This window comes from Mesoplodon densirostris, chromosome 17 (assembly GCF_025265405.1).
Source record: "Mesoplodon densirostris isolate mMesDen1 chromosome 17, mMesDen1 primary haplotype, whole genome shotgun sequence".
NCBI classification, from domain to species: domain Eukaryota; kingdom Metazoa; phylum Chordata; class Mammalia; order Artiodactyla; family Ziphiidae; genus Mesoplodon; species Mesoplodon densirostris.
Genome location: NC_082677.1, coordinates 23625738 through 23637244, shown reverse-complemented (window position 1 = coordinate 23637244; position 11507 = coordinate 23625738). Strand labels below are relative to the sequence as shown.

Here is an 11507-nt window from a genome sequence, read left to right as displayed (position 1 = left end):
TCATGCTCCTTCCCATAGAGAAAATAACAATGAAAAAGTCATACAAAGATTTTTCCAAGGTCACATGAAAGACATATCAGGGTTTTCTTTCTTCCTCTTTTAAGCTTTTGTGATATGGCTTTTGTTTTGATTTGTTCTTGGAAAAAGTTAATATAATAGCTAGTTTAGGGGAATGCCACACAAGTGCTTATGGATATTAGCCTGACATTTGGCAAAGTCGCTTATGATAGCCTCATGGAATAATGCATGTTGGTACAGTCACATGGATTAGCAAATGACTGGTGCAAGATAAAGTCCTCATAGTACTTTATGCCCTAATATCTCAGCATATTGCTATGATTTTCATGGTTAGCTCACCTTGGAAGAAGAAGAAAAGTAAAAATATTGAAAAGGGGGCTTCCCTGGTCGCGCAGTGGTTGACAGTCTGCCTGCCGATGCCGGGGGACACGGGTTCGTGCCCCGGTCCGGGAAGATCCCACATGCCGCGGAACGGCTGGGCCCGTGAGCCATGGCCGCTGAGCCTGCGCGTCCGGAGCCTGTGCTCCGCAACGGGAGGGGCCACAGCAGTGAGAGGCCTGCGTACCGGAAAAAAAATATATATATATACATATATATATATATATATATATATATATATATATATATATATATATATGTATATATAGAAAGGCTTTGGGTTTAGAAACATTTTGATAAATATATGAATGAGAGATACATTTGTACAGATTACCATACCCTGATAAGAATATTTTCATTCCTCAATATTACTAAATTAATTACTAAATGTTACTAATCAATTGATTCAATAATAACAAATCCCTGTTCTCTGAAAAGGCCTCATGAGGAAGCGTCTGTGTCTGAAGTAAGGGTCTTGGGGGATATGGGCCAGTGGGGTACTGACCTGGGAGGGATGGACAGGAAGTGGGGCTCTACAAGAAGGCTCAGTTTGTGGAGGCTGCTTAGCCAGAAGACTCATTCGGGATGGGGTCTCCTTGTTCAGATAATGCCATGACTTGAATCCTACTATTTCTCTGATAGAACCAGCAACTGAAAATAAGAGTCTAGAAGCGTCAATCATGGTTTATCATGGACCATGGACCATATCCATCTCCAGGCAAATCTATCCTGCCTTGAATGCAGAGAAGGAATAATAGGAGCAAAAGCATTTGGTGGTGCTATTTCCTTCTTTGCACACGAGACCCCCAAAATAGCCTCTCTCTCTCTCTCTCTTTCTTGTTTTAAGTGCAAGGCATTGAACGCTAAATTATCAACATCTTTGAAGGATTGGGTTTGGATGAGTTTACATATAAATCCCAGTGATTCTCGATTGTGGGTTCCAGTGGACAATTGGAAAATTGTGGGTCATTTTTGTTAGACACATTTGCTAGGGGTCATTTGGTGCATGTTGGGATAGTAAGGACATTTCCACACAACAAAGAACTACACTAAAGTTATCACATCCGGGGAGACCTTCAAGATGGTGGAGGAGTAAGACATTGAGATTGCCTTCCTCCCCACAAACATGTCAGAAATTCATCTACACGTGGAACAACTCCTACAGAACACCTACTGAACGCTGGCAGAAGACTTCAGACTTCCCAAAAGGCAAGAAACTCCCCATGTACCTGGGTAGGGCAAAAGAAAAAAGAAAAAACAGACAAAAGAATAGGGACAGGACGTGCACACCTGGGAGGGAGCTGTGAAGGAGGAAAGGTTTCCACACACTAGGAAGCCCCTTCACTGGCGGAGATGGGGGGTGGCGGGGGTGGGGGGAAGCTTCAGAGCCACAGAGGACAGTGCAGCAACAGGGGTGCGGAGGGCAAAGTGGAGAGACTCCCGCACAGAGGATCAGTGTCAACCAACACTCACTGGCCCGAGAGGCTTGTCTGCTCACCCACCGGGGCAGGCGGGGGCTGGGAGCTGGGGCTAGGACTTTGGTCTGATCTCAGGGAGAGGACTGGGGTTGGCTGCGTGAACACAGCCTGAAGGGGGCTAGTGCGCCACGGCTAGCCGGGAGGGAGTCTGAGAAAAAGTCTGGAGCTGCCTAAGAGGCAAGAGACCATTGTTTGGGGGTGAGCGAGGAGAGGGGATTCAGAGCACTGCCTAAGCGAGTTCCAGAGACAGGCATGAGAAGCTAAGGCTGCTGCTGCCGCCACCAAGAAGCCTGTGTGTAAGCACAGGTCACTGTCCACACCTCCCCTCCCGGGAGCCTGTGCAGCCCGCCACTGCCAGGGTCCTGGGATCCAGGGACAACTTCCACAGGAGAACGCACGGTGCGCCTCAGGCTGGTGCAACGTCATGCTGACCTCTGCCGCCACAGGCTCGCCCCGCATCCGTACCCCTCCCTCCCCCCGGCCTGAGTGAGCCCCTAATCAGCTACTCCTTTAACCCCATCCTGTCTGGGTGGGAACAGATGCCCTCAGGCGACCTACACGCAGAGGCGGGGCCAAATCCAAAGCTGAACCCCGGGAGCTGTGCAAACAAAGAAGAGAAAGGGAGATTTCTCCGAGCAGCCTCAGGAGCAGTGGATTAAATCTCCACAATCCATTTGATGTACCCTGCATCTGTGGAATACCTGAATACACAACGAATCATCCCAAAATTGAGGCAGTGGACTCTGGGAGCAACTGTAGACTTGGGGCTTGCAGTATGTGACTGACTGGTTTATGGTTTTATGTTTACCTTACTTTAGTATTTAGAGTTTATTATCATTGGTAGATTTGTTTATTGATTTGGTTGCTCTCTTCCTTTTTAAAAAATATATAGTTATATATATATTTTTCCTTTTTCTCTTTTTGTGAGCGTGTATGTATATGCTTCTTTGTGTGATTTTGTCTGTAGAGCTTTACTTTTACCATTTCTCCTAGGGTTCTGTCTGTCTTTTTTTTTTTTTTAATATAGTTTTTAGCACTTGTTATCATTGGTGGATTTGTTTTATTGGTTTGGTTGTGCTCTTCTTTCTTCTTTTTTATTACTTTTTAATTTTTTAAATTTATTTTTTAAAATATCTTTTATTTAAAAATTTTTTTTATTTTTAATAATATTTGAAAAATTTAAATTTAATAACTTCATTTCTTTTTAATTATGTTTTTCTTTCTATCTATCTTTCTTTTTTCCTCCTTTTTCTTCTGAGCCATGTGGCTGACACGGTCTTCGTACTCTGGCCAGGTGTCAGGCCTGTGCCTCTGAGGTGGGAGAGCCAAGTTCAGAACACTGGTCCAACAAAGACCTCCCAGCTCCATGTAATGTCAAACAGGGAAAGCTCTCCCAGAGATCTCCATGTCAACACTAGCTCAGCTCCACTCAAAAAGCAGCAAGCTCCAGTGCTGGACACCCTATGCCAAACAACTAGCAAGACAGGAACACAACCCCACCCATTAACAGAGAGGCTACCTAAAATCATAATAGGGTCACAGACACCCCAAAACACACCACCAGACGCAGTCCTGCCCACCAGAAAGACAAGATCCAGCCTCATTCACCAGAAGACAGGCATCACTCCCCTCCACCAGGAAGCCTACACAACCCACTGAACCAACCTTAGCCACTGGGAGCAGACACCAAAAACAACAGGAACTACGAACCTGCAGCCTGCAAAAGGAAGACCCTAAACACAGTAAGCTAAGCAAAATGAGAAGACAGAGAAACACACAGCAGATGAAGGAGCAAGGTAAAAACCCACCAGACCAAACAAAGGAAGAGGAAACAGGCAGTCTACCTGAAAAATAATTCAAAGTAATGATAGTAAAGATATCCAAAATCTTGGAAATAGAATGGAGAAAATACAAGAAATGTTTAACAAGGACCTAGAAGAACTAAAGAACAAACAAACAATGATGAACAACACAGTAAATGAAATTTAAAATTCTCTAGAAGGAATCAATAGCAGAATAACTGAGGCAGAAGAACAGATAAGTGACTGGGAAGATAAAATACTGGAAATAACTACTGCAGACCAGAATAAAGAAAAAAGAATGAAAAGAATTTAGGACAGTATTCTTCAATTTAAGAAAATTGAAATCATACCAAGAATCTTTTCCGACCACAAAGCTATGAGATTAGAAATTAATTACAGGGAAAAAAACGTAAAATACACAAACACAAGGATGCTAAACAATATGTTACTAAATAACCAAGAGATCACTGAAGAAATCAAAGAGGAAATCAACAAATACCTAGAGACAAATGACAATGAAAACACGACGATGTACTACCTATGGGATGCAGCAAAAGCAGTTCTAAGAGTGAAGTTTATAGTAATACAATCCTACTTCAAGAAACATCTCAAATAAACAATCTGACCTTACACTGAAAGCAATTACAGAAAGAACAAAAATCCCCCAAAGTTAGCAGAAGGAAAAAAATCATAAAGATCAGATCAGAAATAAATGAAAAGGAAATTAAAGAAGTGATAGCAAAGATCAATAAAACTAAAAGCTGGTTCTTTGAGAAGATAAACAAAATTGATAAATCATTAGCCAGACTCATCAAGAAAAAAAGGGAGAAGACTCAAATCAATAGATTTAGAAATGAAAAAGGAGAAGTAACCACTGACACTGCAGAAATACAAAGGATCATGAGAGGTTACTACAAGCAACTCTATGCCAATAAAATGGATAACCTGGAAGAAGTGGACAAATTCTTAGAAAAGCACAACCTTCTGAGACTGGACCAGGAAGAAATAGAAAATATAAGCAGACCAATCACAAGCACTGAAATTGAGACTGTGATTAAAAATCTTCCAACAAACAAAAGCCCAGGGCCAGGGCCTCCCTGGTGGCGCAGTGGTTGAGAGTCCGCCTGCCGATGCAGGGGATACGGGTTCGTGCCCCGGTCTGGGAGGATCCCATATGCCGCGGAGCGGCTGGGCCCGTGAGCCATGGCCGCTGGGCCTGCGCATCCGGAGCCTGTGCTCCGCAACGGGAGAGGCCACAACAGTGAGAGGCCTGCATACCGCAAAAAGAAAAAAAAAAAAAAAAAGCCCAGGGCCAGATGATTTCACAGGCGAATTCTATCAAACACTTAGAGAAGAGCTAACCACTATCCTTCTCAAACTTCCAAAATATAGCAGAGGTAGGAACACTCCCAAACTCATTCTATGAGGTCACCATCACCTGGCTACCAAAACCAGACAAAGATGTCACAGGGAAGTAAAACTACAGGCCAATATCACTGATGAACATAGATGCAAAAGTCCTCAACAAAATACTAGCAAACAGCATATTAAAAGGATCATACACCATGATCAAGTGGGGTTTATCCCAGAAATGCATGGATTCTTCAATATATGCAAGTCAATCAATGTGATACACCATATTAACAAAATGAAGGAGAAAAACCATATGATCATCTCAATAGATGCAGAGAAAGCTTTTGAAAATATTCAACACCCATTTATGATAAAAACCCTCCAGAAAGTAGGCACAGAGGGAACTTACCTCAACATAATAAAGGCCATATATAACAAACCCACAGCCAACATCGTTCTCAGTGGTGAGAAACTGAAACCATTTCCTCTAAGATCAGGAACAAGACAAGGTTTCCCACTCTCACAACTATTATTCAACATAGTTTTGGAAGTTTTAGCCACAGCTATGAGAGAAGAAAAAGAAATAAAAGGAATCCAAATTGGAAAAGAAGAAGTAAAGCTATCACTGCTGGCAGATTACATGAGACTACACATAGAGAGTCCTAAAGATGCTATCAGAAAACTACTAGAGCTAATCAATGAATTTGGTAAAGTAGCAGGATACAAAATTAATGCACAGAAATCTCTTGTATTGCTATACATTAATGATGAAAAATCTGAAAGAGACATTAAGGAAACACTCCCATTTACCACTGCAACCAAAAGAATAAAATACCTAGGAATAAACCTACCTAAGGAGACAAAGACCTGTATGCAGAAAACTAAAAGACACTGATAAAAGAAATTAAAGATGATACAAACAGATGGAGAGATATACCATGTTCTTGGAATGGAAGAATCAACATTGTGAAAATGACTATACTACCCAAAGCAATCTACAGATTCAGTGCAATCCCTATCAAACTACCAATGGCATTCTTCACAGAACTAGAACAAAAAATTTCACAATTCGTATGGAAACAGAAAAGATCCTGAATAGCCAAATCAATCTTGAGAATGAAACATGGACTGGAGGAATCAGGCTCCCTGACTTCAGACTATACTACAAAGCCACAGTAATCAAGACAGTATGGTACTGGCACAAAAACAGAAATATAGATCAGTGGATCAGGATAGAAAGCCCAGAGATAAACCCACACACAAATCGCCACCTTATCTTTGATAAAGGAGTCAAGAATATACAACGGAGAAAAGACAGCCTCTTCAGTAAGTGGTGCTAGGAAAACTGCACAGCTACATGTAAAAGAAGGAAATTAGAACACTCCTTAACACCAGACACCAAAATAAACTCAAAATGGATTAAAGACCTAAGTGTAAGGCCAAACACTATCAAACTCTTAGAGGAAAACATAGGCAGAACACTCTATGACCTAAATCGCAGCAATATCCTTTTTGACCCACCTCCTAGAGAAATGGAAATAAAAACAAAAATAAACAAATGGGACCTAATGAAACTTAAAAGCTTTTGCGCAGCAAATGAAACCATAAACAAGATGAAAAGACAGACCTCAGAATGGGAGAAAATATTTGCAAATGAAGTAACTGACAAAGGATCAATCTCCAAATTTTACAAGCAGCTCATGCAGCTCAATATTAAAAAAACAAACAACCCAATCCAAAAATGGGCAGAAGTCCTAAATAGACATTTCTCCAAAGAAGATATACAGACTGCCAACAAACACATGAAAGGATGCTCAATATCACTAATCATTAGAGAAATGCAAATCTGAACTACATGAGTTATCACCTCACAGCAGTCAGAATGGCCATCATCAAAAATCTACAAACAATAAATGCTGGAGAGGGTGTGGAGAAAAGGGAACCCTCTTGCACTGTTGGTGGGAATGTAAATTCATACAGCCACTATGGAGAAAAGTATGGAGGTTCCTTATAAAACTAAAAATAGAAGTACCATACGACCCAGCAATCCCACTACTAGGCATATACCCTTCGAAAACCATAATTCAAAAAAGAGTCAAGTACCACAATGTTCATTGCATCTCTATTTACAGTAGCCAGGACATGGAAGCAACCTAAGTGTCCATCGACAGATGAATGGATAAAGGAGATGTGGCACACATATATAATGGAATATTGCTCAGCCATAAAAAGAAACAAAATTGAGTTATTTGTAGTGAGGTAGAGTCTGTCATACAGAGTGTAGTAAGTCAGAAAGAGAAAAATAAATACCATATGCTAACACATATATATGGAATCTAAAAAAAAAAAAAGTTCTGAAGAGCCTAGGGACAGGACAGGAATAAAGACGCAGACGTAGAGAATACACTTGAGGATATGGGGAGGGGGAAGGGTAAGCTGTGACAAAGTAAGAGAGTGGCATGGACATATATACACTACCAGATGTAAAATAGCTAGTGGGAAGCAGCTGCGTAGCACAGGGAGATCAGCTTAGTGCTTTGTGACCACCTAGAGGGGTGGGATAGGGAGTGTGTGACAGATACCCAAGGGAGAGGGGATATGGGGATATATGTATACTTATAGCTGATTCACTTTGTTATAAAGCACAAAGTAAGATACCATTTTAAAGCAATTATACTCCAATAAAGATGTTAAAAAAATAAAAAAGAGCACAGGAGCCTATTACGGAGTAATGCATTAAAGCAAAGGCACGATTTTTGAAAGTCTGAGACACTTTCATAGCAAGACAATGGTGAGGAGAGAATGTACGTTTTCAGAGTCAGTTCCTTGTTTCGAAAGATGTTAAATAAATAAATAAGATTTTTAAAAAATTATATAATCTATCCCTAGGTGTAATACGTGGTAGGTACTCTGTTGTGTTTGTCATGCTTAAACTATGGAGTTGAGACCACACTGCTTCTGGGGTTGGGACTGGGGTCTCCCCTGAAAACAAAGGGCTTACCAGTATCAGTTTTTTGTAAAGGAGGTGATTTATCAGGAAAAATTCTCACAGTTCTTTGGGGTAAGACATCTAAGACATCTAAGTGTTTCTGCTTGGAACAGATGTGGGACCACCTGCAAGAGAGAGTTAACATAGGAGCATATCAGGTTTTGTTGCTTAGAGGGGGCAACAATTCTCAGCAGAGAGAACTTGTGAATTGGTGGAGTTATCGCCAAGTTTCTTTGGGCTGTTCAAGGAACAAGCTGGCCTGTTTCATCTAGCTCCACTGGTGAATAGCATCTTTTCCACATTGTTAGGTTGGTGGAAACTGTGAGTCCCCCTTTGGTGAGTGCATTTAAATGGCTGCAGCAGCCCCTGATGTCTGCATGGTGATGGTAGTGATGTAAATGGAAGAGCTCCAAAGGAATGCAAATCCTGAGGGGAAAAAGAATAAGGCTGCAAGGCCCTCTCATCCCTTCCCACTTGGAAAGTCTCCTGCCAGTGCTAGCTTTGGAAGATTGAGGTTTTATTAAATTGAGGAAGTTGTGGGTAGATGCTCATCAATACCACTTCTTCTCCTTGGGCACTTTGGAAGATTACAGTTCCCAGCAGTTAGTTTGAGGCTGGTGTGACCCATGAGATGTGGGCAGAAGTGATACATGCCACCGTTAGACCTGGATCCTGAAATCTCCTGTGAGGTTCTTAGCTTACACTCTCTGTTCCTTATCCAAGTGCATGTTAGAGCCATTCTATGGAGGCAGCCCAGTTCCCTGAGTATTGCATAGTGGCAAAGTGCCCAGGAAAGTCATTTACCCTATGCTGGACTGAGGCATGAATAAGAATTAAATTTCTGCTGTATTGAGTCCCTGAGATTTGAAGGTTAATTTGCTACAACATCATTGCCCAGTTTTTGTACAAAAAGGTTGAAAGAGCACTAATCAGTGAACTGTTGCTGATTATCTGCAGAAAGGGGTACAGTGGTATATGACACGGCTCTGCTTTCTGCCTGTTAATGATCTAGATGAGGACACTGGTAGTTTGCTGATCAAATTGGAAACTGATGGGAGACTGGAAGGGATAACTGTGTACCTGATGGTATCATAGAAATTTTAAAATAAAGTTAAAAAATTAGAATAATGGGCCAAAATCAACTTCTGTAGGGCTAAATGGAAACACCTAGACATTTGCTCATGGCCATTTATATATCTTCTTTGGAGAAATGTCTATTCAGATCCTTTCTCATTTTTAAATTGGGTTGTTTGTCTTTTTATTGTTCACCAGTATTGGTTCTTTGTAGAGTCTGGATACTAGACTCTGAACAGACACATGATTTGCAAATATTCTATCCCATTTTTTGATTTCTCTTTGTAATTTGGTTTTTTTTTAGATTATTAGAAACAAATTACAAGCATATTCCTTTTCCCATATTAAAAAGAAAGTATATGACTGGAAATATTCAGAGATGAAAACTGGGTTAAACCAATTCCCAAGTCCTTATCAAATAAGATATCAATAAAGGAAAAGATATTTTGGAACTTAAAATTAGGGAAACCTATACACAATTTAGAAGGGGGGAAAGAGAAAAAAAACTAACCACAATAAAGTCAGAGTGTTTACATTTTACAGTCTTTAATTAAGCACAAAAACTGTACTATTTAATATATTTCTCCATGAACTTTTTGTGAAATTCAGATTGCAGCATATCATTCACAAATCTTTTTCTTCTTCTGATCATCCACACCTTTTGCACAGTCTTTGAAAACAAAGTCATCATCCCACCTTCTTTTAACTTTGAAGTTGGCCTGAGGCTGGGATGGACCAGTGAGATTAAGGAGAGGATTTCCATTCAGAATGTTTTTCGTAGGAATCCTTTTTTCTTCACCTTTTTGTTCTTGTTCTTTCCTGGCCTGCTCTTCAGCTCTTTCTTTGTTAATCTTTTCCAGTTCTGCAAGAGCTACAGTATCATCATCATCACTCTGTTTATCAAAGTCTTCATCTTCATCTTATCCGTTAGAGGATCAGCTGCATCAAGGTTGGCAGTGGGAATCTGGTCTAATCAAGGCTTCTTTGACACTGAAGAGGAGGTTGTATGTTCTCGGTTGGAATATCTCTTATTTTTTTCTCTCTCTTCCAACTCTCTCCTGAAATCATGGTTCCTAACCTCTTCAGGGACATCCTGAGTGGTTTGTCTATATTTTATCTGTATGAGAGGGTAGGTCTCTACTTGAATATTGCTTTGAGAGTTGGCTCAAATCACCTTCTCCTTTTCCTCTCCTACCAATTGCAGGTTCAAAAGTTGGCCTAGCTACTGCTGTCATCTTTTGTGGGTGGCTGAGGTCCAGTGCACCAGTCTCTGGAGGTTATACAGACACCATTATGACTCTGTAATTTCTTGATAGTATCTTTTGATGCACAAAATTTTTAATTTTGATAAAATCAAATGTATTTTCTTGTTGGTTGCTTGGGCTATAGGTGTCATATCTAGGAGGTTATTGCCTAGTCCAAGACCATGAAGATTTAACCTAAGTTTATTTCTTACATTTAGGTCTTTGATCTATTGGGGGTAAATTTATTTTGAGCAAAAATATGGTGCAAGGTAGAGGTCCAACTCCATTCTTTGCATGTGTATATTCAGTTGTCCCAGCACCATTTCTTGAAGACTGTTTTTCTCCTCCCTTGAATGGTCATGGCACCCTTGTCAAAAATCAATTGAACATAAATGTGTGGATATATTTCTAGACTTTCAATTCTATTCCATTGATTTATACATCTATCTTTATACCACTACTATACTGTTTTGACTTTGTAGTAAGTGTTGAAATTTGGAAGTGTGAGTCCTCCAACTTTTTCAAGATTTTGGCTATTCTGATTTCCTTGAATTTCTATATGAATGTTAGGATCAGCTTGTCAATTTCTGCAAAAAAAAGAAAGCCATCTGGATTTGTGATAAGGATGGCATGAATCTGTACATCACTTTGGGGAGTATTGCCACCAGAACAATATTAAATCTTCCAATCTGTTCACACGGGGTGTCTTTCTGTTTAATTAGGTCTCCTTTAGTTTCTTTCAATGATGTTTTATAGTTTTCAGTGTATAAGCCTTGTACTTGTTTTGCTAAATTTAAACCTTAGTATTTCATTCTTTTTGATACTATTGTAAGTGGAATTATTTTCTCAATTTCGTTTTTAGATTGTTCATTGCTAGTGTATAGAAATACAACTAACTTTTGTTTATTTTTTATCCTACTACTGTGCTGAAATGGTTTATTAGCTCTAAAATATTTTTTTGTGTTTGTGTGAATTCTTTAGAATTTTCTATATACAAGATTATGAGTTTGGAAGTGTTCTCTCTTCTTCAAGTTTTTGGAAGAGTTTGAGAAGGTTTGGTGTTAATTCTTCTTTAAATCTTTGGTGGAATTCATCAGTCAAGCCATCTGGTTGTAGGCTCTTCTTTGTTGGGAGGTTTCTTATCCCTTGAGCCACTCTATGTCTTTAGGTT

At 40.0% G+C, this 11507-nt stretch overlaps 1 pseudogene; it reads right to left on the bottom strand.

Moving 5' to 3' along the window:
* Positions 1 to 9660: 9660 nt before the first annotated feature.
* Positions 9661 to 10327, bottom strand: LOC132477746 (spliceosome-associated protein CWC15 homolog; annotated as a pseudogene).
* Positions 10328 to 11507: the final 1180 nt, after the last annotated feature.